Here is a 26,174-nt window from a genome sequence, read left to right as displayed (position 1 = left end):
ATTTAAAAATAGTTACCAAGTACTTACAGTAAATCTGGCACTTGGCAATGCAGGCAAAGTAATGGCTCTTACCCTTTCAGAGTTTACAATGTTTTGGGCATAAATAATTATACATTTTAAAATGAGAGAAAATATGAATGGAAGGAATATATATGTATTCTGTGAGACAGAATAGGAATTCAAATCCCATAAACCAGGCCTCTCTTTCCTGGGCAGGCTATGTTTGCTTGTTTGTTTGTTTTTAAGTTTAGAAAACTAACAGTCTCTGAAATATTTTCAGTTATCAATCAAATGAGTTCTCTATGAACCAACTTGCAGGGATTTCTCCCTAATATGTAGGTAACTTCACACCATCAACTTTATCAGATGGCTTAATTCAGTGCTCTTAGGTGGGTAGGTGAAATATTGGCAAAACAAAATAAGGTCCCAGGCTGAATCTTAAATGGTTGAAGTTTTTTATATCATTAAATTTTTAATAATCATTGGATATAACTACAAAATGAAGGAAAATACAAAAGGAAGTGAGGGGAAGAGAGTAGGGTTACTGAGACAAGACACAGGCGCTATGAGGGGGAAACAGGAAGACTGGGGGAATCTTTTACAGTGGATGGCGGAGAGCAAGTAATATAGAAGGAGAAGGTGGAAAATTAAATAGCACCAAAAATGTTCAGAAGAGCCACAGACAAATATCAGTTTATATTCACTCAAATATAAGTGTACACAATATGTATCCATATAGCTTAAACGAAGTTATGCCACTTGGGAGGAAAACAATTCCCTCAATAGTCATAGACTATCTAACAGAAACTTTAGAGCCAGGAGTGGAAAATCTTCCCTTCAAGCTGTTGCTCAATAGTTCAAAGAGATTCCAAGATCAATATAAGTTATTACCATTGCCTTTGGTTGCCTTCCAGAACTTGAAGTAAGAACCTATTGCCAAAGGCACTTTGTACTTGAGACCAAGTAGTTAGAAGTATCAGACTGGAACTGGCCTGGAAGCCTTCTCCCCAAGGACTAACTCTCAAATGCAAGCTTCTAAGGTGGAATGGAAAGTCTTACCCAGATTCAAACCCTGTGAATCATAAAAATGATTGCCCCAGAAAAACCTCTCTAATGGTACAATAATTGCACTTTTATCTGAGGCAACCAACAACTATCTAATTAGATATGAGGCCCTCTTAATCAGTGGAAATAACCATGACTGGGGAGGTCATTGATTCTAGAAGGGAACATACAGCCATTTTCATAAACATATATGACTTCCAAGTGTACACACAGATGAGTGTAGCTACCCCTGCCATGAAAGAAGCTTCTCTTCTGTAACAGGTGGAAACCAGTACAGAAATCTACAACTTGTCAAAAGTCAGAAAATATGTGATGGTTGGGTACCCAACTCCAGTTAATATATCCACTTCTGCAAACCCTAAACTGAGGACACAGGGAAAAGGGCAGAGGAGAGGACAAAGTGTTCTAAAAGCCAGAAGACCAGTATGTCGACTGGGAGATAGTGTCTTGTAGAATGACACAGAAGCTGCCCCTTTGAAACTTCAACAATATGGACTCATAAATGAACCTTCATTGTGACAGCATCAGCTAAAATACTGTCATGGATGAGCAAAACTTCACAAGGCCCCTCCCTCTAGATGAAGAGCTACAGGGAATCAATGGCTGATGAGAGGGGAGATCCATTTACTCTAGGAATGAGTCCCTTGATAGGTTGCCCAATATCAGTTGTCAGCCCTCATCACAAGTACATAAGATAAACATTAAAAGGACCAAGTACGTTAGTGTGTGCACACTTGTGTATGGGGTCTGTGGGTGGTTATGCTTGTATATGTTACAAAAATTAAGAAGGCAATTAAGAAGATGCTTTCCTGAAAGAGAGGGAGTGGTGAGAGGGACAAACACAGGTATTCTGAGCACGGAGAGAGGGGAGTGGAAATGATCTAAATACTATACTCATATATGAAACTGCCAAAAAAAGGAAATTAAACTTATAAGATTCACCTTCTTTAGGAAGAAGTCTCACAGGCATTGCCATAGGTCGATCGGAAGAAGGCAGTTTATTAACTGAGATCCCCTAGTGCCTGTGTATGTTTGTATCATTTTCAGAAAGACAAACCAGAGCAAGTGGCAAGAGCTGTTACCTGCTGAGCCATCTCTGTGTCTTTAGTAAGGACTTTTAAAGATTAGTGTCAGCTTAAAACCTCTTACTGACTTTTAAATGTTTGTCAAAACAAGATCAAAACCTGCCTATTGATTACCTACAAATCACTGATGCTAATATTATCACAAATTGTTGAGACAAAATGAAACCCAGAGACAGATGCATCTTCATTATGTGAAAAATATGGCGTGTATTTCAACAATCTGACATGTCCCCTTCTGTACATTGATTCTGCTTTGAAGCTATAACATGTTAATAAGTATCAGTTAATGTTTAAAGTATGTCTCATTGATTTATAGGCTCAGTGTATCTGCATTATTTATTAATAATAAAATATGTATTTCTGACACATTTTAAAATATGGTACAGTTATACACTAATTTTTGTACAGATTTTCAGATTTAATTAGGTCATATATCCTCAATATATTGAATCTGATAATGCAGTATATAAGAAATTATAATACTTAAGAGTATGGAGATTTTTTAGTGACTTGTGTATTAGAACATTTTATGATCTGATCTTTGAATCTGGAATGGAAAATATAAATTAATGTGGGATATTACCAATACGGAGCCAGGTAAAAATACAAGGGAATTTAATAGGGAAAAACTTTACTTATAGAGCTACTTAGCCAGCCAGCAGGGAAGCAGTAATTACAGCAAGCCAAACATGAAAGTGAAAAGAGGATCCACCACATCAATTTCCCACACTCTTAAACCTTCCCTATATCACCCTGACCATACCCTCACAGGCATGGTCAGGCACACCTGTAGCCAGCCCCTAAGCAGGCATGGCTATAGCATCCCCTGCAATTCCCCTTTCAATCTAAAAGAGTATTAAAACTTAACAGTGTAAAGTATCCAAATTTAACAATCATAAAGGTGAAATATAAGAAGATACAACAATCTGCTTATGTCACATCCTAACTATGTCTATTTTAACTAAACCCTAAAGTCATCTGAAAGAGGTGTCCAAGCCTGAACACCTCCTTCCAATCCCAACCATAAACAATAGGAAGCGATCCTTAACTTTTTATATATACTATCCTAAATGATAACAATTGGGGAAATGGGGGCATAGCATCCTCCAAGTTACTTCCTGCTGAAATGGGATGGCAATAGCTTCATGGGGTCCTTTAGGAAAAAAATGTTAGTATAGTGAAAGTCTTAAATGGATTGTATCCAGTCCATGTTAGATGAGATTCGCTTGATTGAAAATCTCCCTTGAAATCCTCAACTTGATTGAAGACAGTACCTGAAGCTCTGGCCAGAGTGTCAGTTGAAATGGAGCAAGTTGGAGCCAGTGCAGTCCGGGAGGTGTGACCCATTTTCTTTCCAGGGTGTCCAGATATTGCTGTCAGGCAGGTCTTCATTAGCTACGTGGGACTCAAACATAAATGTTAGCAGTGAAATGTTTGCTTGTGTAAGTATGCATACTAGAAAAGGCAACCATGGGAGAATAACAATTATGACAGGGTGTATACCTTGAAGGAAAGAGCCAAGAAAAGACAAAGACAGCCCCCAAATTCTTCCCCAATTGGCTTCTTGATAATAATACAGAAACTCTAAGGTTTAGCTAAACAACGTGCTTGGATTTTAGAGGAGGAAAGCCAAATCCACCTCCAAATCCAGCACTGGTTTAATTGAATAGGGACTAGGAAATAAGGAGAAATAGAGTTCTCTGAAAGACAGCTGTAAAGTTTACTGTATGGCACGTTCCTTTTGTTTTATAGTTCTAGCTACCTTCTCTTCTTAAGTATCTACCTATGCAGTGTCCTTTGCCTTCTGGAGATGAGTTTTCCTGTGAAGATAAAAGCAAAACACTTCCCTTTCCTTTGGGAGGTTTCTATTAATTTATGAGATATACCTTAGTAGAATACCTGTCATTTGTCCTCGTCGAAAGGTTTCTCCTTTTCAACTCGAATCTTGATCAACTTTGATGGTATCCAAAGTTTTTCTTCTCCTGTGGAAACCAATGCAAAACCCCTACCCCTTTATAACACATGTCCTGGTTTCCATACAGAGGTTAGTACATCTTTGAAGTATATTGGTTGATTCAATTCAGCAGTTTTTTTCTGTCGTCCAGTGATAATGTGGGATATTACCAATACTATGCCAGGTAAAAATACAAGGGAATTTAATAGGGAAAAACTTTACTTATAGAGCAACCTAGCCAGCCAGCAGTAAGTACAGCAAGCCAAAGATGAAAGCAAAAGAAGGGTCTGCCACATCAATGTCCCTCACTCTTAAACCTTCCCTACATCACCCTGACCACACCCTCACAGGCGTGGTCAGGCACACCTGTAGCCAGCCCCTAAGCAGGTGTGGCTACAGAATCCCCTACAATAAATAGATCAATGCTTCAGTGAAAAATAAAGAATTCATTCTGGCAATACACTGTGCAGCTAGAATTCTTTAATATGTGTTACTGAGTTCCTACAAAACAGAAAGACTAGATCCTGCCTCTTTTACCTGTCCTAATGCTGCTAAATGCTCAACACAGCAGCAACTCATGTTCAAAGGGATGAAAATAAATGTAAGGAAAGTAATAAACAATTTGGGTTGTTGGTATTCCAGTCTCAATTTTTCTGTCTTCTTAGTATTGTTAAATTTTCTTTCTATATAACTATTATTTTTTAGTTGGTATGACAAAATATCTCAGCAAAACAGCTTAAAGAAGATGTATTGAGGTTCATGGTGGAAGAGGATTTTGTGCATAGTCACAATGTCATGGCTTCACTGCTTTTGGGGTCAACTATGGTGAATAGAAGATTGTGTGATATTGTCTAGCTGTCTCCTCATCTCGTGAATACAAACAAGATGGAAAGAGAGAGTGAGGGAAAGGAAGAAGAGAAAAGAGAAGGTAGGGTTCTGGATGGAGAACAAGAGAAAGAGATGGAGAGACAGATAACAATCTGGTATAAAACAGAGTCTCCAAGCACAGGCCTTCAAGGTCTGCTTGCTCACTTGAAACTTTTCACATCTTCCTTCTAGCACCAGCAAACCAGGAATCTATCAATAGACCATTGATTAGATCAGGTGTTTCAGGATGCAATCACCTCTCAATGTCTGTATTCACTACTCAGGGACTAAGCCTGTAACAAAGGATCCTTGAAAGGGATATTTCATATCGAAACATTGACAGTAAGGATAGAGAAAACTGTATAATTCAACTCTCAAAAAGAATAGCTTGAATTCAATTAGATGTTTCCTCCAGGACAGTGTTATTTCCTGGCTTGAGCTTGAATTTTACTTTTAGAAATGTTTCTTTGTGTATGCCAATAATATATATCAAATTAAGCTCAATAAATATAATTTGACTTTCTAGCATGATTCAAAAATTTAAAACAAAAGACAGAATGAACTTGCTAAGTGGTCAGTCTGATATGGTTAAGTGTCATGTTGGCCATTTACCAACAGAAGGTTTTGACTCTCCTGTGGAATCTGTTAGCAAGGAAGGGTGTTTATTACTGTGATCAATCATTCTTACCTCAATAGGAGTAAAGTTAGTTAATAACAAGATACAGCTTTACAAAGGCTTAAATCTCTGAAGACCAGATTACTTTAGGATGGTGGTCACTGTATCTACTTAAAAACATTTCAGGTTCTTGCTTTTTATAAATTACAGACAAAATGTGTAGTGGTTGTTCTTATTAGATAAACCATGGCATTCATGTTCTTAAACTGTATGTTTAAGTGTTTTCATGACAAATTTTACATGCTTTTTCAAAGTGGAAATTTGAAAAATCAATACATTTAAAGTTATATAAAGCTTACATTTAAAATTTATTCAGAACACTGACCAAAAGCAAAAAGAGTTAGTGGAATTATTTTAATTTTTTAAAAACTTAATTCACAGGGTTATCTGCACATTTCTCAATCTGTAACTTCTTTGTGCTTTCAATGTCATACTTTGTTAGTAAAGCCTTGTTCTGACACAATGTTTTTGCACATGTTGGGCAATGTTTATCTAATCATCACACAAAGTTTGAAATATAAGGATTTCATCTAAAATTATTTTTGCACATTGTCACCTCTCTAATGCAACTAAGTTCGCAGCCTTATTTTCAATATTGGGAGGTCTAGGAAGGAGGACTCTGGGTTGGCAGCCAGCTTGGAGTATAGACAGAGTTTTTGATAGAGGATAGGTGAGTGCTTCTCCCAAAGTCTGTCTGAAAGTCTAAAAAGGTATATTCTATAGATTCTTTTGTGTTTTTTGTAATGAAAAATGAGTATATTTGTGCAATTTCAAAACTTCCTTCTATATCTTCATTTTAAAGAATGAAACAGTGTGTTTCTGATGACAGATTACCTCGGTTTAAGTTTAAGATTACCAGGTACTCCTGTTCGTTAAACCTTATCAAGGTCTTTGTTCCATGGTTAATCCTCATGCGTGATACAACTATACTGATAAAATCACTTTATAGTTTTTCTACATGAACTGAAAAAAATCATGTGAAATATTTAGAATGATGCCATGGGGAAATACTGAAAAATGGGTAATCTCAATTATTTTTATAGCAGCAACTACTTGTATAAGACTATGTACATGTGTATTACTCCATTTAAGTTTTCCTTGCATATAAAAATTTGTCTTATGTGTGAATTATGTATTGCATTTTAACACATGTGATCTTATTTTAGTCTTCTAAATAATCCAGACAGAAGAGACATTGTTGGATTTCTTCCAGGGATAATTCACAGAGTTAATTAATCATAATTTGAGAGATGGTTAGGGGTAAAGTTCATTAAAACTGACTGTCCCAAGATGCTGCATTCATTAAAAGAAAAAGAAGGTGGATTTGAGGTATAGTGTCTGTCACATTTGTAAATCTCATCATATAATTTGTTGTTGGATCTAACTTAGATTTGTTCTTGTAAATTGGTTTTGTTCTTGTTTTAATTCTTAATGTATTAAATTGACACAATTACCTAACTTCCTTTGAGGAAGCATGTCAGCTGTAAAATCCTTTCCTTCTGATTTACCTACTGTGGAATGTGCATCTGACCCAGGATGGAGTAGGCCTGACTTGGCATGTAGATAACACCTTACATAGCCTATTCAGATGAAAAAAATAAGTGGGAGGAAATTCTTAAATTTCTGGGTGTTAGTTTCAGTAGTATTTCCATCTCAGGTTACCAGTATTTTTGCAAAACTATATCCTTTTATATTCGTTCATTCATTCATATTTGCCACTACTGCATTGCCATGGACTACTACATCCCATCTAGAAGTAGGTTTCTATGGTTTTAAGATTTATATTAAAATTCAATGAAATATAAAACTGTCATGGCTAGGGCAATATATGCTAAACTAATTAAATATCATTGGCCATTGGAGAGACTGGAGAAATCAACACATTCCCTTTGTGGAGAAGGCTTTGTGGACTTGCTCTCCCTCCAGCTGAGCTGGATCATACAGAGGCCACTTTGAGTTTCTCACTATAGATAAAAGAGATTAAGAGACCAATGACAGTCAATGCCTAGCCAGCTTGTTGGAGTTTTCCATGGGCTGTGGGGACTGTCTTCTGGCTTGACAACTCATCTGAAAGGACTGTTCAGCAGAGTGGAGTCCAGAAACAAGATGAGAATTGTATTGGAAGATTATCTACATATAATTCATTTGGAGATTGCTGACTGGTTATCTCAATTCCCATTAATATATGGGAAATTAGTGTCTCTTGGTTCTTCCTTACAGACTACAGTTGAAAATTATGGACATTGTAGGTAGTCAGTGGGCAAATTGCTTTGTTTGGAAATGGAAATGTTTGTAGAGAGTTAACTTTTAATTTCACTGGACCTTATTTGTTTTTCAAGATAGAGTTTCTCTGTCTTTGGACCTGTCCTGGAACCCACTCCATTGATCAAGTTGGCCTTGAACTCACAGGGACCCATCTGCCTCTGTCTCCCAAGTTTTGGGATTAAAGACCTGCACTACCCCTTCCTAGCCTTCACTGGACATTTAAAGTGTAACCTTAGGGGCTAGTGGGATGGCTCTATTTATCTATTTATCATGTGGATAAAATGTTTGATGGTCTTGTAGTTTACTAGCATTTAATTCCTAGTATGCAAGTGCTAGTTCGGGCACCTGCAAATCTAGCACCAGGGGCTTATATGCCCTCTTCTGGTTGGCTTCTACTGAAGGTACATGTGGATTATGACATACACAGTAACACATACACATACAGAGTCACACACACAGTCACACACACATGTACACACTCACACACTACTCTCTCACACATATACAAACATACCACATTAAAATAAATTAAATAAATTTATTAAAATGAATGTAGATTTTTAAAATTATAACATAAGCCAGACATGGTAGCACCCAAAGTTATCCAGGATACAAGAAGCTTAGGCAGGGTTATAAGGAGTGACCTTGGCTATTTACTGAGACCTTGTCTCAAAAACTCAAAATGAAAAAACACTGAATGCATACTATATCTTTTTTCTATATATGTGAAATATGTCTATATTCACATAATATCTCTTTATTCCAATATTGCACTTGAATATTTCCAAGAAAATTAAACCACCTAATCAGCTTGATGTCACTGTTTATTCATTATCTTAAGCCTGAAATCTTTAAATAGGCATTCATTATTTCACATTTATTTATTTGTTATTTATTTAGCTTGTTCCCTCATTTTAAAATTTTTATGGAGTATTTTATGCAGATACTCATTGATATAAATATATATATACATATATATAATTGACACATAGTTCTGTATGGTAATGAGGTATGTATATTTATTTATTTAATTGACACAATGTTCTGTATGGAAAGGAGGTGCAATATGACATTGGAATACTTATCTTTCCCCCCCCCATTTCTTTAAAAATCAGAAACAAGTTTGTTTTACTTGCCAATCTCAGGTCCCTATCCCTTTCCTCCTCCCCTGACCCCCACCTACACCCTACCTATCCCATACCCTTTCTGCTCCCTAGGAAGGGTGAAGCCTTCCATGGGGGGTCTTCAGAGTCTGTCATATCCTTTGAGACAGGGCCTAGGCCCTCCCCCATGTCTAGGCTGAGGGAGTATGCCTCTATGTGGAATGGGCTCCCAAATCCATTCCTATGCTAGGGATAAGTACTGATCCCCATAGTACAAGGGACCCCGTAGATTTCCAAGGCCTCCTCACTGACATCCGACTTCATGGGGTCTGGATCAGTCCCATACTGGTTTCCCAGCTATCAGTCTGGGGAACATGAGATCCTCATTGTTCAGGTCAGCTGTTTCTGTGGGTTTCGCCAGCCTGGTCTTGACCCCTTTGCTCATCACCCCTCCCTCTCCTACTGGATATCAGTTGAGTTCAGTGTTTAGCTGTGGCTGTCTGCTTCTGCTTTCAACAGCTGCTGGATGAGGGCTATTGGGTGGCATATAAGTTAGTCCTCACTCTCATTATCAGGAGAGGGCATTTAAGGTAGCCTCTCCATTGTTGCTTAGATTTTTAGTTGGTGCCATCCTTGTAGATCTCCAGACATTTCCCTAGTGCCAGATCTCTTTAAACATATAATGGCTCCCTCTATTATGGTATCTCTTATCTTGCTGGCTTCTATTCTTCCCCCGACTCAAGCAATTGTAAATAGCCCCTCACCTTAAAGTGTTGATTTTTACTTGATTGTGTCCCTAAACAGCCTGAGATATAATTTTTAAAAAAATGCTTTTCAGAAAATAATCAACATACTGGGTTTCATTATAGAATTTTCATACATACATGTTCTAACTCTCCTTCCTCCCTGACTGTTCTCTCCTGTTCCACTCTACCCTTCTTGTTGGTCCATTTCCTCCCCTTAAACAGTCATGTACTGTTTGCATTTCACTTGGGCTCTGTTATACTCCTTTGTTAGCATTTTGTATTATTTTTATTTGGTTATAACCTGAACTACTGATGATTCCTCTTTTCAAAGAAGAGAGGCATGAATTTTAGATATAAGCAGAAAATGTGGAAACAGAGTTTTGGAAGGATATTTCCTAGACACAGAGATGCAGATTGGCTGCTTTTCTAAATCCAAAGCAAATTTAATTTTTGAAGATTAATATTTACTGAAAAGATAAATGTAGTCTAACACTTACATATGCTAATTTTATTAAGAGTCTAACATATAAATTTTATAGCTATTTTCTTATCATGTTTAGCTTAGCATTTATCTTTGGACAGCTGTCTGTTGATGTTACAAAAAAAATCACTATGTCTTGAAAAGTAGTCCATATCTTCAAAAATAGTAACTTCTCTTCAATATCATATCTGAAAATTATGCCATGTGAAAAGTGTTTGAGCAGAAGCAAATATTTTGTTTGACAGAGAAATGAGGAAGTTGCTTGATAATCATCTCAAGTATTGGAGGAGCTGTCAGAGGAACAGTAGTTGAAACTGTTTAGTAAGATCACTTCAATGTTCAAAAGGAAAACCTATCATTAGTGGATGAATACAACTTTGGTTTATTTAATTTAGAGTTGGTAATCAAAACCTGATCAGACTGTGAAACAGAAGTTGGAAACCTGCATGCCACAGATGAGCAGAAAATATTTCCACCATGATTATAATTTGGACTGAATGACCCTTGTGTGTTGGCATGCTTTTCTGCTTCATGGCTTATAACTCCACAGGTTAAACCACATGGTAGAGTGATATCTTTTACTGTTGTTCCTGCATGTAAAACAGTATGATTTGTAGTAAAGTTCATGTTAATTTTCACTGTTATACAAAGTTTAATGAAGTATTTCCTAGAAATTGGCAAAACATATATAAATGTTAATAATCATCCCACTGAGTGCATACACACACACACACAAACACACACACACACACACACACACACACACACACACACACACACACACGGACTCCTGGAAGTCACTAGGACCCAAATGAAAAAGGAAAATGTACTAAGTATTTGGCCTTCAGTCAGATTATAGAGACCACAGACTTTTATTCCAGAGAGCAAAGTAGAATTTTGGCTTTGAGAACTCAGCTGTACAATCAAGAATAATTAGAAAACTTGCCAGGAGACTAGGGATGAGGATAAGTTTTGGATGCATCAATGCTGAGTTTGGTACTGTGATATTTATATTTATTAATTTACACATAAACATAAAGGATGTGATTTTGCAGGAGGAATTGTCAAGTTACAAAAGTTGTTAGATGCAAAGGAACAATAGAAGGAAAACATAAACTTGTAATATGTTCTACAGCTTAGAATTTTGTTGCTGTTTTTTCACCATTTTAGGCTCTACTACAAATTCATCTTTGAAAGTTTCTATAAACTTAGCCTGCATTTTAATGTTTGTATGTGTATTAATATATGTATGTTTATATTTCTGTTTATATGGGACCTAGTTTTCATTTATCTTATTTTGTCATGTTCTTCCCTACAAAACAACAGTAGCTCTAGTATGTGACCATCTCAGTTTTCCATAAAGTAAGGTAGCTATTTGGGCTCTGATTATTTCCTTTTACATGTGGATATGTAAGAAGTCATTATGGAACCCAGTTGTGACTTCACCAAGTGTAGAGTTTTACCTTTGTGTATGTATTTCTTTTTCTGGTAATTTATGAAGTTGGCCTTTGTAACACAGACACATACTTCTTGTAGAATGAATTATTAAATTAAAATTTTAAAAACTAAAACAACTTTTTAATGTTTAAAAAATTTCTCTGCCCATTTAAAATACTGTTTAGTTTCTGCTTAAAAACTATGCAAGTTACTTTTAAATTTCCAGTGATTGTTTATACATTTGGTCTAGGCAAAGAATTAGATAACATACATTTCAGGACCACTTGAATTCAATATTGAAGACGTGAGTAGCTGTGTGCTTGAAGTTCCAAATCTGCTATTTTTAGCACTTAGTTAAAAAAAAAACCTGCCTGTAGACTATGATTTATTATGTACAAGAACATTAGCAAATCCAGTTTCGGTAACTTGTAGATGTGCCAGTTGTCCCAGTTCTTACCAATGGGATATTTTTCTCAGCCAGGAACTTAGATTGGCTCCAATCTTTCTCCTGTGAGGTTTACCAGGGCCCACTATGTGCTCTGCACCTTAGAAATAATCACTGGAGGGCTGGAGAGGGGACTCAATGACTAAGAATGCTTGTTCATCTTGCAGAGGACCTGAAACCTATTCCCAACAACCACATGGCAGCGCCAAACACCTGTAACTCCCATTTTAGGGAATCCAGCGCCCTTTTCTCATCTCCTTATGTATTATGCTTACTCATGACACTCATACATAATTGGAGGTGGAATTCTCACACATAGTTCACCTTAAAATGAACTAATCATTAAACAAATTCCTCTCTTGTTGTCTATAAATATTTGAGATCTACTTTTAAAGGTTGTTTAGCCTTCTTTCAGCTAGAAAGCCCTAATTTACAGTAACCATGCCACACATGTTAGGTAATCAGAACCCCTGCTCTTCCTTCATTATTTCTATGAGATGATGTGGTGGATAGAGTATGTACTTCACATGGAGTAATAACATCATGTTTGATTTATGGAGAATTGTTATTAATTTCTCTTCCTGACATGCATAATAGGCAGAGAGAGTGTTACAGGTTGCTTGCAGCATCTCTGCAGACTAAATCCTCCAAGTGGCCCTTGCTTCAATAAATAGCCTCGGAAGAAGTGCATTTCTGACAGCACGCACAATTCCCAGGCAAAACGCATTCTGTGGTGGTCAAAACGGAATATTCCAGGGCCAGTTTTTTAGGTTTGGCTCTTGGTTCTGCCAGTTATGGACCACTTGGCAATGGATCTAGCTTCTTTATGATGAAATAAAGTGAAGGAGTTCTCTACTTCTTTGTATTGTTCTTAGAATTCATTTATATAGCATGAGTATTATTATTTTAAAAGTGAAGTTTGAAACTTAGGTGCATTGCATTGGAGTGTGACAGATCAGAACATCCACCTAAATAAATCAATGCCATGAACTGAGCAGCCATATATTAAATAAAAATGGCGCCAGTGACTGGTTACTGCCAGAGACTGGTTACCAACCCAGACAAAGTGAATATTATACAAACAATGCACCACAAAATTGAATAATGTACATTCGATAGGTTAGTAAATGATATATAATTAGCTCGATGATGTATGTAGATTATATTATATGAATATCCGGGTGGTGAATAGTAGATAGGTTGATGATAGAGAATAAGGAATAGGATAAATAAGAAGTGACAGATGATAATGGTTAGGTGTTTGATAGGTGCCTTTCCTAGTTTCATTTTACTTCTACTTTTAAACTTTTATAGATAGTTATAGAAAGTCCACACAGTCCAGATAAATTTTCTATCAGGAAGCTTAAATTTGTAAAATATTGAAAACCACTGTCACAAGCCAAACTGCTTCTGGTAATAAATCATCTGTGGCTGGTCTGTGTATGATACGTGGGAAAAATAACTGAATAATGTAGTTAAGCTTATTGAAAGGTAAACAAGTCCCAAGTAAATGACCCTGTGTTTTACCAGGACACCCAAAACACCATGTTTCTCTAAGTATATAAGGCTCTTTGGTGAGACGACACTTAACAGTGACCCTTCTTCACCTGTGACCCATGGAGACACTAATTGTAACACTGGTTTTGTATGTGCCACACTTTCTCCTTTATTTTCTGAATTTTGAGGTGAGTGTAAGAAAATGTTTGTTCAATAATGCAATTTTTCAAAATACGTGTGGAAGTGTATTTATTGCAGTTTATCAATTTATGACAAAAGCAAACACAGAATGAGTAATGTATTTTGAAATGTAAAAGTAGAATTTGCCTTAACTTTAAAAAGTGTGCCTTTATTTCATTTTAGAAACAATTTTAAATTAAAATTAAAAGGGCATGTATTTCATTAATATATCCTACTTTAGACAAGAATAATTTATCTTCATGTATAGCATTTAAAATGATATCAGTTTTTACAGACTCGGGTTCCACAAGAAATGATTTCCACAATTGTGTCACTTTAGAGATAGGAAAGTACAAGGTATTTCTAGACAAAGCATTCCCAGGTGGCCAGCTGTAAAACAAACATACACTACTTTGGGAATATCTCTTTAAACAGTATTTATGGTTTAAATTTTATGAGGCTATAAATGTGAGGTATGCATACTAGTCTTATATATCTCAATATTCTGTACCTTTAAAGCAATAACCATCAAAATACTAACATGTAACAGTAGTATTTCCCAGTAGAAAAAGCCTAAGGAAACCTTGGCTAGGACTCTTGGGATTCTGAAACTCAGAGGCTTGGAGAAAATACAGTTTAAATTGATTTAAAGTCCTCATGGGGAAAGAGGCGCTATGATAACCGGAGGTAGACAATGCTGGTGATCCATGCTTGTCTGGGGGTATGCAGAGTACAGAAGATGAAAGTCCTGTGTCAGAGCTTCCTTGTGGACCAATCCTGGATGTGTGGTAAGGGGTAACCCCCTTCTGAATAATGACACTGGTGGCAGCAGTAACAACACCTCACTCACATGGAGCGTTTGGATATACAAAACAATATTATGTGTTCTTTATGGCTGGTCTTCATCCACCTTAGGAAATGAAAATTGTTATTTCTGCTTAAAGCTCACACTGGAGCAAAATATATCAGAAATAGGGATAATGCACAAGAGAGCAGGAAGAGGAAACAGGGTCTTCTAAATCTCCACACTATGATTATGTCTACTGTATTTTGCAGACTATTGAGAGGATGTGCATCAGAAGTGTGTCAAAGTTTACCTACAACACTAGAAATGAAGACTTCTGGGAGCTGTGACATTAATAGTGCTACCTCTTGAGTGTTGACAGTGTCTCCAGAATGGCCAGATTATCTTCTCTCGGTTATACTCTCCACATGGTTAAAAAAAATCACTATTTACATCCAAGTAGTTCTTGTATATGTATGTCTACACAGTCATAATCTAAGGTGAGTAGAATGACTACCCATATTTGAGATTTAATGATTAAAAGAGATACAGGTTTTTAGGAGTGAAAGAATTTCCCCAAATCTATTAAATACTTCCCAACAGAATGTAAACAGAGACATGTATTATTTTCCTTAACTAACTAATTATTGTGGAAAACTTTACACATGTTCAAAATGTCCTCCATGACCACAGTACTGAAATATGAATGTCAAATTGTTTCAGTACTAATAATCTAGAGATAATAGTGGCTCTGTCCATGAGTGAACTTGCTGAGATGTCACTCACTCATAGAGATGCTTTCCTGTTCTCATGACAACTGCTCTGGGGACCTGTGATTCACATGATTGACAGTGTTGGAGATAATCAGGTAGATTTCCCTCTTGTTTTTGTTTTGCTTTGTAGAGTTACCCTCATTTTAGGTTTATTTGACCTTTTGTCATGCTGACATTGGTGTATGTGGTAATGGTGGGACAATAGTACCCCACAAGTGATGGGGAATGTACTGTGTATGTTTATCTTATTGATTGTTAAATAAAATACTGTTTGGCCAATGAAACGGCAAGTTAGGCAGGACTAGGAGTCAAAGAGGATTCTGGGAAATGTAGTAGAAAAGAGCTGATCCAGGCAGGAAGTGACATAGCAAGGAGACTCATATTTAAGCGAAGGAGAAACAGGAAGGCCCTCTTTTCCCCTCAGTTCCTGCTCCAGCGGCACGATATTATCCACCAGCAAGGTGGAACACCAATAAGGCGTCCGATAAGATAAGTCTTATAAAGTATATAGATTTAAGATAATTAAGACTGAGCTAACAGATGAGTATCCTAGTCATTGGCCAAGCAGCACTGTACCTAATACAAGTTTCTGTGTATTCATTTGGGCCCTAACTCAGGCGGGTGGCTGGTGTAAAGCTCACACGTGGCGGTGGGGCTCAGGCGGCTTTTGGCAGAAAGATTATCATAACACACAAGTGATTGAAGGTCATTTCAATGTTTCCTGAACTGATTCACAGACTGATTTCAGGTAGGTATTTCCCTCAAATTGGAGATTCAACCAGTAACTGTTTTTGCTATCTAGCATTTGCCTCACATTTTTTTATTTTAAATTATTGTTTAAAAAAGCATACTAGAGGATAGCTGTTAAGGATGAGACTTATGAATTGGAATCCAGATCACACATAAATGGTTTAAGCTCTTGGTAGTTAGTAATTATTCTGAAATAGAAAAGGAGATAAAAATTGATACAGATCACAACCAGGTGCAACCAAGATAGGAGGGCATACATAAGAAAAATAATTAGTTGCCTAGAGTCCAAGAAATCTTTTAGTAGTGATAAATTCATTTACTTCAATAGACTACTTTAATGAAACATAAAGTCAATTGAAACAGAAGCATATGGAAGACAATTTGCTCTCTTGTGAGTTAATTTTAACCACTAAATTGGAAATTTTTGACTGGTTTCTTTCAGGAACCATAATCATCATCATATAGAAATTATTTAAAATAAAGCCCTGGATCACCAGATATATATCTTCTCTCATCCTTTCATTCTCCTGTTAGCAATCCTTTGTCTTCATTCTGTGTCTAAACTATTAATCATATTATCCATTACTTTATGTATGTGTGTGCCCATATATGCATATACCTGTGGAGGCTAGAGCATAGCTTCACGTGTCATTCCCAAGGGGGTTAATCACCATATTAACTGGCACAGGATAACTCATTGGTTTTGGAGTTCACCAAATAGGTTAGGCTGGCTGGCAAAGGATTCCCAAGGATCTGTCTAATCCATCTTTCCACCTTGCAACACCACATCATTTTTTGAAGAGGGTTCTTCAGATCAAACTCAAGTCCTCATGCATTCAAAGTAAACCCTGTTGCCAACTGAGCTCTCTCTCTAAGCCTCAGATCTTACTTACAGTACATAAACTGACTGTACAATTACAGTAATCCAGCTTCAAACTGTGCATGGAGGTTTTATTTGACATTGCAGTTAATTTCAATATACTTACTGGCTTTAATTTATAATGTCTGTATCTGCCTGCATTATTCTTTCTCTTTCAACATACTGATCTTTCTTTCAAGGTATGTTTTATTTTCCCTAGATGTCTAATGTTTGAGGTCAAGATAAGCTCTTTTGTATTCTCCACCCTCTATGATAGTTATTTTTCACTGCATTTTCAGTGCATTTGATTCTGACTCATGCTGGCTGAACATTTCTTTCAGGTAGACCTGTGCTTTAGACCCAGGAAAAAATGAGATGATGGCTCAACACTAGAGTTTGTAGCAGTTTACAGTTCTCTATCAGCATTTAACCTCATTTCTCAGCTGGTGTCCCTTCATCTCCTCAGTCTGGTGAATTTAGATCCTCCAGCAGCGTTTCAAATTTTCAAAGGTGATACAAAGTTGCTGACCATCCTTTCTGCTTCCTGAAGAGTTGATGGGGTATAATTTGTTCTTGTTAATCCTCGTTTTCCATCATTTTCTGTCTTTAGTAGGATCATTATTGCTCTATGTTTGTTTGTGTTTCAAGATGGGGTCTTTCTGAATAGTTCAGAGTAATCTTGAACTTGAACTCCACCTGCCTCAGCATCATGGGAGCTGGGATTACAGGTGGGGAACATCATGACTAGACTCATTTTCTCTCTACATAGACTATTGAACTTAAACTCACCAGGTTCCCTTCATTTACTCCAGGACTTTATCTATCCACTTGTTTTTTTTTTTGTGATGCTATAAGGTGATGCTATGAAGTGTGATGCTGTAATACCTCTTTTTTGGACTCTTATAATTGTCATTGGAAAATATTTCCTCTCTTGATGTTAAATACAAATATATATATATATATATGTGTATATATATGTTTGTATATATTAATATACATGTATATATATACAAATGTGTATATATTTTAAAAGTTGTATATATGTAAACATATATATATATATATTAATTTTATTGAACACTTTTATATACATTAAGCAAAATGTTGGGATGGTGTGTTTTCCCATATTAAGTTAGTCAATACATGGACTAAAATATCAATGAAAGATCCATATGAAGCACTTACTGCTTCTTCCATCCCCCCCTCCTCCTCCTCTTGCTCACTTTCCCCCTGGCAACTTGGTTTAGCCCAGGCTGGGAATGAAGTCCCAAAGTCCTGGTCTGCATGAAGCAGTGTATCAAGTGCTAAGATAACAAGCATGTGCCGTGTCTGGAAAATATTTGTAACTATTTTAAGAATCCGTGTAGCTCATATAAAACCTAACAACCCCTTCTTTCTCTGCCTAGTAAATGCAGGCAAGTAAGTACCACATTAGGAGTCTGTCAAATATATCTAGAAAAACTCTCCTTTTTACTTTTGTGAGGTAATTATTTGATTAATGGATTAATTAATGCTCCATGTTTAAAGAAAAGTTTTGAAACAGTGGACATTATTACAAACATCTAAAAGCTTCTATTGGGGTGTGACTGGAGAGATGGCTTGGCAGTTAAAAGGACTGGCTGTTTTTCCAGATTCCTAGCACCCACATGATGGCTCACAGCCATCTGTAACTCCAGTTCTCAGGGATCCAGTGCCTCTTTTGGTTCTTTTCAAGCACCACATGTGTGTGATATACATACATGCAGAACAACAAAACACATAAAATAAAATGATCTTTTTCTAAGCTGTTATTTAAATTAATTAATATTTAAAACACAGCTATCTTCCCGAAACTGGCAAAACTGCATGGGACAGAGACCTCGGTGTTAGTACCTGTAACAGCTAGTCTTATTGTCAGCTTGATTGAGAAATTTGTAGGAAATTAGCATTCTTGACAATGATCCTCTACCAGAAAAAGACATTCCTTGAATGTGATTGATTCTACTAAACAGATTGGGGACCTGGGTTGGATCACAAGGCAAGAAGGAGGAAGCCAGTAGCACAGAAAGCCTTCCTGTTTTCTGGCTGCATTGAGGAAGGCAAAATCTCCCAAATGCTCCTTCTATGATGACATCTCAGCTGCTCTGACTCAACACAGTGGAGCCAATCCAGCATGGCCAGAAGCCTCTGGAATCCAAACCAAATAAATCTTCCCTCTTTTTGAGGAAATATGTTTTCAAGTATTTATCACAGAGATGAAAATCTAACTAATACTCAGTTGTATTTATTTATTTATTCTCAGTTTCCATAGTGATGGAGTTGTTGATAGTGGTTACACTTGTGACTTGACAAAAAAAAAAATTGTAATACACATGGCAACTGTCCTGAACATGATGTTTTCTCTGGGTCATTCAATTTGCAGTGTCAGAATGTTTGTGTTCTATTCCAGGTCAGTTTCTAGTAATTGAAGTATATAGAAATTCCTTTCTTCTGTGCGTCATGTATTCTTTAATTACCAATAATAAAGTGGAGAAGTATTTTTCTTAGTAGCCATAGACCACAAGAGAAAAATACTGAATGTAGCATATGTTCATTTGTTTATCTTCTATTGTGTGAGCATTAAATATAAAGCAAGCCACCTCCTGGCTTCTGTTACATTGTAGAACTCTGCCTCAATCTTTTCCAACTGTAGTAGTCTCACATAGTTGGCTTAGTTTTGTTCTAAAAGTGTACTTTCAAGAGCTCAGCACATTTTGAAGCTGTGAACTTATGTCTATAATAATTTTGAAACAGTGAAAACTGACTATTATCTCCACTCTTTAATCTGGCATCCTTTAAGACAGAGTTTATTTGATATATATATAATATATATATATATATATATATATATATATATGTGTGTGTGTGTGTGTGTGTGTGTGTGTGTGTGTGTGTGTGTGTGTGTGTTATTCAACATTTTCTTTCTTTTTTTCAAAACCTACACAGAAAAATTTCCTTTCCTGCCTTTTTTATTTTTTCCTTACCTAGTAGCAGACTTTGGTTTGATATATATTTAAGCAAATAATTTCTAATAGTGCTATAAGGAGGTATCTAATATAATATTTGTCATTTGTTTTTTTCGTTGAGAATTCCATGCATGAAATGTGTTTTAATGATATTCATCAACACCCTCCTTCTAGCTCCTCCAAGATTAACCCCTCCTTCCCCACTCCCTCCCAGATTCATGTCCTATTTTTGTAACCCATGTGGTTCAGTTTGTGCTTCCCATATAATCATGGTTGTGGCAACATCCATTGCAGTGTGGTAAATCTACCAGCATCCACACCATAAGAAATCATTTTAAAGATAAAGTATTTCCCACCATGAATGGATTAGCCAGTCTCTCTTCCAGCTACAGCAACATTCTACAAGTGTTGCAACATAAATGGTCATAAACAAAGACACAGTATACATCTCTATTCCACATTATTTTCACTATAAAATCCCATTTCATTTTACACAATACAGTAAATTATGTAGGAAAATACATTGTAAGTTAATTACAATGAAGACTAGATAGTAATAAGGTTACATTTTATTATTGTGTGAATCATACAGGGAAATACTGGTCAGAGCACACAGATGTTAAGTAATTGTTTGCTTTCCACAGTATCTATTGTTATGTGGGAAACCCCTGAGAACAGGTGCTATTCCTTACCCTGGGCTTAGTGCCTGCTAGGACTTTTGCAATGGAGAAAAGGTAATTAGAGCATTGATAAAAAAACATATCATTCAGAGTTGAGCATTCCACAGTCTCTCATTCTCCACACACTGTCCAGTTGTAGGTTGCTGTGTTCATTCACTTGCTATATTCATTTAGGAGAATAGTAGAAGTAGGTTTCCACCTGGGACTATGCTCTATATAGTCTCAGCTTCTTGACTCATTAACAGTATCAGATGTGGGTTCCACCTCCTTGGGTGGGCCTTAATTCTAATTTAAAAAGTGGTTGTTATTCCGCTAATATTTGTGTCAGCATTGCACCAGTGGGCATCTCTTGCAAAAATCTTATGGAATTCAGAATAGCCGAGATTAATTAAGCTGCTGATGAGGATGCTAGTGAGAGTGCAAACAGGTACAGCAACTATGAAAATCAGTGTAGATGTTCCTTAAAAACCTCAAACAGATCTACCACAAAATACAACTTTACTATTCTTCACATGTTATCCAAAGGTATCTACATCTTAATACAGAAATATCTTCTCACAAATGTTCATGGTTCCTTTTTTCACAATGGCCAGATATTGAAAACATCCAACATGTCCATCAACTGATGAATGAATAACGAAAAACTGTTATGTTTGCATAATGGAATATCATTCTCTCTGTTAGAAAATTATTATATGAAATTTGCAGGTAAATAGATAGAGCTGCAAACAATCATCTTGAGTGAGATAACATTGACCCCAAAATTGCCTCTCTTAGCTTATGTATGGACTTTAGTCTTTAAGCTTTAAATATGTATGCTTTAAGTGTGATACCCACAGAAGTTAGATAGCTAGTAAAATACCAAGAGGAAGAAGCTAATCATCCAAGAAAGGGAAATATAGAATATAACATTATAAATGGGTAAAGGGTAAATTAGAAGATGGTGGATTATTGAGTATGGGGTTTAAGAAGACAGAGTAGGGAAGGGAATATGAGAGAAAAACTAATACAAAAAGGTTTTTTGAAAGACCATATACATAGCTACTGCTGTAGAATCTTCCTAAAATATGGATATAAATAAAAGGAATTTAAATGGGATTACCATATAATGGGTAGGGGCAATGTCCCTATAAACAAAAACTGCATGTATTGCCAAACAAAACCCATAGTACAAGGAATGGGTTGCATCTTTTTTGAGTCATCGTTAAGTTGTTGGTCAAAGAGGTAAGTCTTATAGACTCTCCCACTACTACTATTACCAAAGCTACTGATCATCTACTAAAATGTGACCATAAGTCCCTATTCTGGATAGCTCATACTGATGGCATAGAATGTGAAAACATTTAGTTCATACTCAACTAGTAGAAAATTACTTTAAAAAATTTAAAATGTTTACAGTATTTGCCCCTTCCTTCACTTCCCTCTAATCCCTTTGATGTTTATCTGCTTCATTCTAAATTTCATGGTCTCTTCTTATCTATCTATCTATCTATCTATCTATCTATCTATCTATCTATCTATGTATCTATCTATCTATCTATCTATCTATCTATCTATCTATCTATCTATCTACCTAGCTATCTAGCTATCTTCTATATATATGGCATCTGTCTATCCATCCATCTATATATCTATTAATACATTTATAAATAAAACCTACTGAGTCTGTTTAGTGTTGCTTATATGTATAAGTTTTTAGTGAAGATTAGTTTATATTGGATAGAAAATTAGGGGATTCATCCCTGGGAAAGGATTAATTCTCTCTTGCCTAACAGTTGTTAATTTCAATCTTGGATTGAAACCCTGTGAGATTTACCCTAAGCATGTTGATATGTAAATAAACAGTCTCACCCAGATGTGGTGCTTATGAACTACAAAAATGACCAGCATAGCCAGATATACCTAAAAGGCACAAGAGAAGCACTCGAATCTAGATGGTAACCAACACTGCCTGATTGAGCCTTGCCACTTACCTATAGATAGTGAGGTCATGTATCTTAAAGGAAATTTTTCCACTTCCACTTTTTAAATTACATTTTTATTTATTTATTTATTCTTTATTTTTTCAAGACAGAGTTTCTCTGTATAGCTGTGGCTGTTCTGGAACTCTCTCTGTAGTCCAGTGTTTCCTCAGACTCACAGAAATCTGCCTGTCTCTGCTTCCCCAATGGGATTAAAGGAAAAAATAGCAGTGCTTATGAAGTGTGACCAGGCATAAAAACCTATATGATATTGTTTGCCTAGCTCTTACCTGTGTAGCCGTTGAAAAGAAAGATGCCATGTTAATTGATGCAGAATAATGATTCGGTATTGATTTCAAGGAGATGCTCCATTCATTTAGGAAAGCAAGCTAAACGAATGAAGCACTCAGAAAACCTGAGGTCTTGAAAGTTTCTGCATTCACATAAAACAAGAAAATTTTCTGGTGAAAAATAGCTACTAATATTTAAATTCATATCTTTAAAAATGATATTAAATCAATATCAACAATGCAGCAAATTTGTATTGAAAATATCTCCATTCATCTGTCTCTCCCCCTCCCACCATCTCTCCCTCCCTCCCTCGACATGTTTGCTCTCTCTCTCTCCCTTCACCCCCTCTCTTCTCTCTCTATGACACTCTTCTCCACCCTTCTCTCTCCCTTCCTTCTTTTCTTCTTCCTTCCCCTTCAATAAACTCCATATGGGTTTGTTGAGTCTTGTGGTTGGGGTTTTCATCTACTTATAACTGGTTTCCTGTTCCACCTACCTGCACGTACCTGAAGCAAAAGAACAGCATTTTGGACCATGTGGACAATTTTAAAAAGTAACTATTCAGTTAATAATGGGAACCATATTTCTCATTCTCAGGAATGCTGACAAACCAAAGAAAATTTTAACAATTAGGGTGAACACTGAACACTGAAGTGTTAAATGAGAAATGAAGATATATATATATATATATATATATATATATATATATATATATATCTTTTGTTTATACACACTTACATATGCTTGGTCTATCTAGAGTTGAAGACCTCCTAATTTTGATTTCTAAATATGGATACTCATAAAAAGAGAAGGAGTATTAATCTTTGGAGGAAGACAGATCACACATTTTTGGAAGAGTAAAAATCAGACAAAAATTACAGCTCAAATAATTCCTTACTGACCAAAACTTAGAGTAAGTTTAACATTAAAGTAAGTTGTTGGTGTGATTCAAAGAATGAATAAATTCACATAAAGATAAACAAATGAAAGAGAGATAAATAAATGTAGAAGACATGTTAAGAATGGGAAGGCACTACTACAAAAGCACCATAATAATAGCTGATTTTGTTAACGACATTTAGTAACTTTGATGATAGTTTATTCATACAAACTTTATCAACACTTTCTAAAACACTAAAAATTGAAATAGTAATTTCATAAATGAATAAGTATATACAAACTGATTAGATCATAAGAGTGTGATAGTATCAAGTATCAGAACAATTTGAAATTATCCTACCAAAAAAGATGTTCTGTAAGCATCATACCTGAGGCAAACATGTTAAAAGGTTTCTGAAACTAATAGTGATGGTACCATAACTGAGAATTACTCCACTAAATCCCTGTAATCTTCCATTGTTTCCATATTGCTGAATCATGGAAAGAATGAGGAATTGCTTGAGCTAGAAGAATAAAAATATATTTAGATGAATTCAGCATGTATGTTGATGTTGGTTGTTTATTCTGTAAAATACTGAGGCTATATTAGCACTTAAAAAAGACAAGCACCCCTAATATGAAAAAAACTGCAATCTAAAATGTTTCAAAATACAAATATTTTTCAATGCCCACATGTTGCCATAAGTGGAACATTCCCCACCTCAATCCCATGATCGGTCACTGTTGTATACACATCTATCACAGGATTCGCTTTTTTGCCACAGGGTTTAAATTCCTCTCTATTTCTTTTATCTGCAATACAAACTTCCCATGTATACCCTGCTACTTTCCATGATCACATCCACAAAGACATGTGAGCATGCTAGACATGATGGCAGAAATGCCCCACTATGCCACACACAAGACCACTATATACCTGCATAATCATTTTCCCAATTCCTTGCCTGTGATAGAGATATTAGTATTAAATTAAATATGTTAAAAGGCCTTGATAGGACATTCTATAATAAAATAAGAAAGTGTTTATTTTTATAGCATTAGAGATAAGCTGTTGTAGAGATCAGTGTATAAAAGCAATAAGCATCCATATAGAAGATGGTATTGTGATGACCAGCACACGTGATCCAAAAAACTAGAAAGACAGACTATGGAAGATATATATCAGAGAGATAAACAGAAGCCAACAAAAACAGAATAAAGCGATCTATGGCTAAAAAGGAAGGACCTAGGTCCCAAATTGAAAAATAAATGCCCATCAATATCATCATGAATCGGTGGCACTTAATGGTGACAAAGATCTCTCATGACGGACTGGATGTTGAATGCAGTGATGGATTTTCTACAGAAACTTAAGAAAGTGCATACACAAATTTTGAAAATCAGTGGTGATGCAACATCTGCTTATGAGAGAGTTGATACCAAGGGCATTACTCTTGGAAGTATGATTTGGTTTCAGCTAATGTTGACGAAGCTTCTCCACTTAGTCATCATTCTGTCTGACAGGCACTGACATCAGCCCCAGTATTACCAAGGACACTTGGGACAGAGTAGTGACACAGGAATGTGTTAATGCAGAGGGGACACATGAGGTATGTTTGTTGTGCTGCCAGAAAAACTAAATCCTCCTCACTCTATCTGAAGGGTTTTTTTTTATATATAAGTTAATTGTTGCATTAGCAAAATCTGTGTTTCTCTAAATCTTTCTGATTGTATTCAAACATGTAGTAGATGTTGTCTGTGCTTTTTGCAGGTTAGTTGGATTAAATGAAGAGACTAAGGTTTTTTTGTTGCAGTTCTTTGACGCTGTTGTCATCTTCAGCTAAATTTTTCATTAAAAAAATTTATGAAGGCAGACCTGGGGGTGAATGCCTGTAAATCCTGTGCTTACTGGGGGATCAAGATAAGCTCAAGTTCAGTAGCTGAATTTCAATCTAGTCAAGGCTACATCATGAGTTCCCAACTCAAAAAGGAGCTTGCTTATGACATGCATTTTCCTCCAAATGTGGCTTCATTAATTCTTCCATGTGGCCAGGCAGAATAAAAACAAGAGTCACATAAAACTATCAAGCCTACTGTTTTATACAGTGTGCTAGTAGCAGCAAGTGTATCAGCAGCAAAGAACAAAAGTGGGGGTTTTGAAAGGAAGTGAGCACAAAGAGGCCTGCATGTACTGTTTCTAATGCTTGACGCACAATAACTACACATACTCAGTAGCTTGTGCTTGGTACACTCTCTATTCTGATGCCGCCTATCAGGTGAGTTGCTTTTCTTCATCAATTAGAGACTTACAAGTTAGGAAAGTGGCACAGAGCAGAGTGAAAACACATCTTCCCTGCTCCTCCTTTGTAACTGGTCTAAAGGAATACATTCACTCATCTATCTGTAACGGTG

The sequence above is a fragment of the Cricetulus griseus genome, assembly GCF_003668045.3.
Source record: "Cricetulus griseus strain 17A/GY chromosome 1 unlocalized genomic scaffold, alternate assembly CriGri-PICRH-1.0 chr1_0, whole genome shotgun sequence".
NCBI lineage: Eukaryota > Metazoa > Chordata > Mammalia > Rodentia > Cricetidae > Cricetulus > Cricetulus griseus.
Note: the sequence above shows the minus strand (reverse complement) of the source record.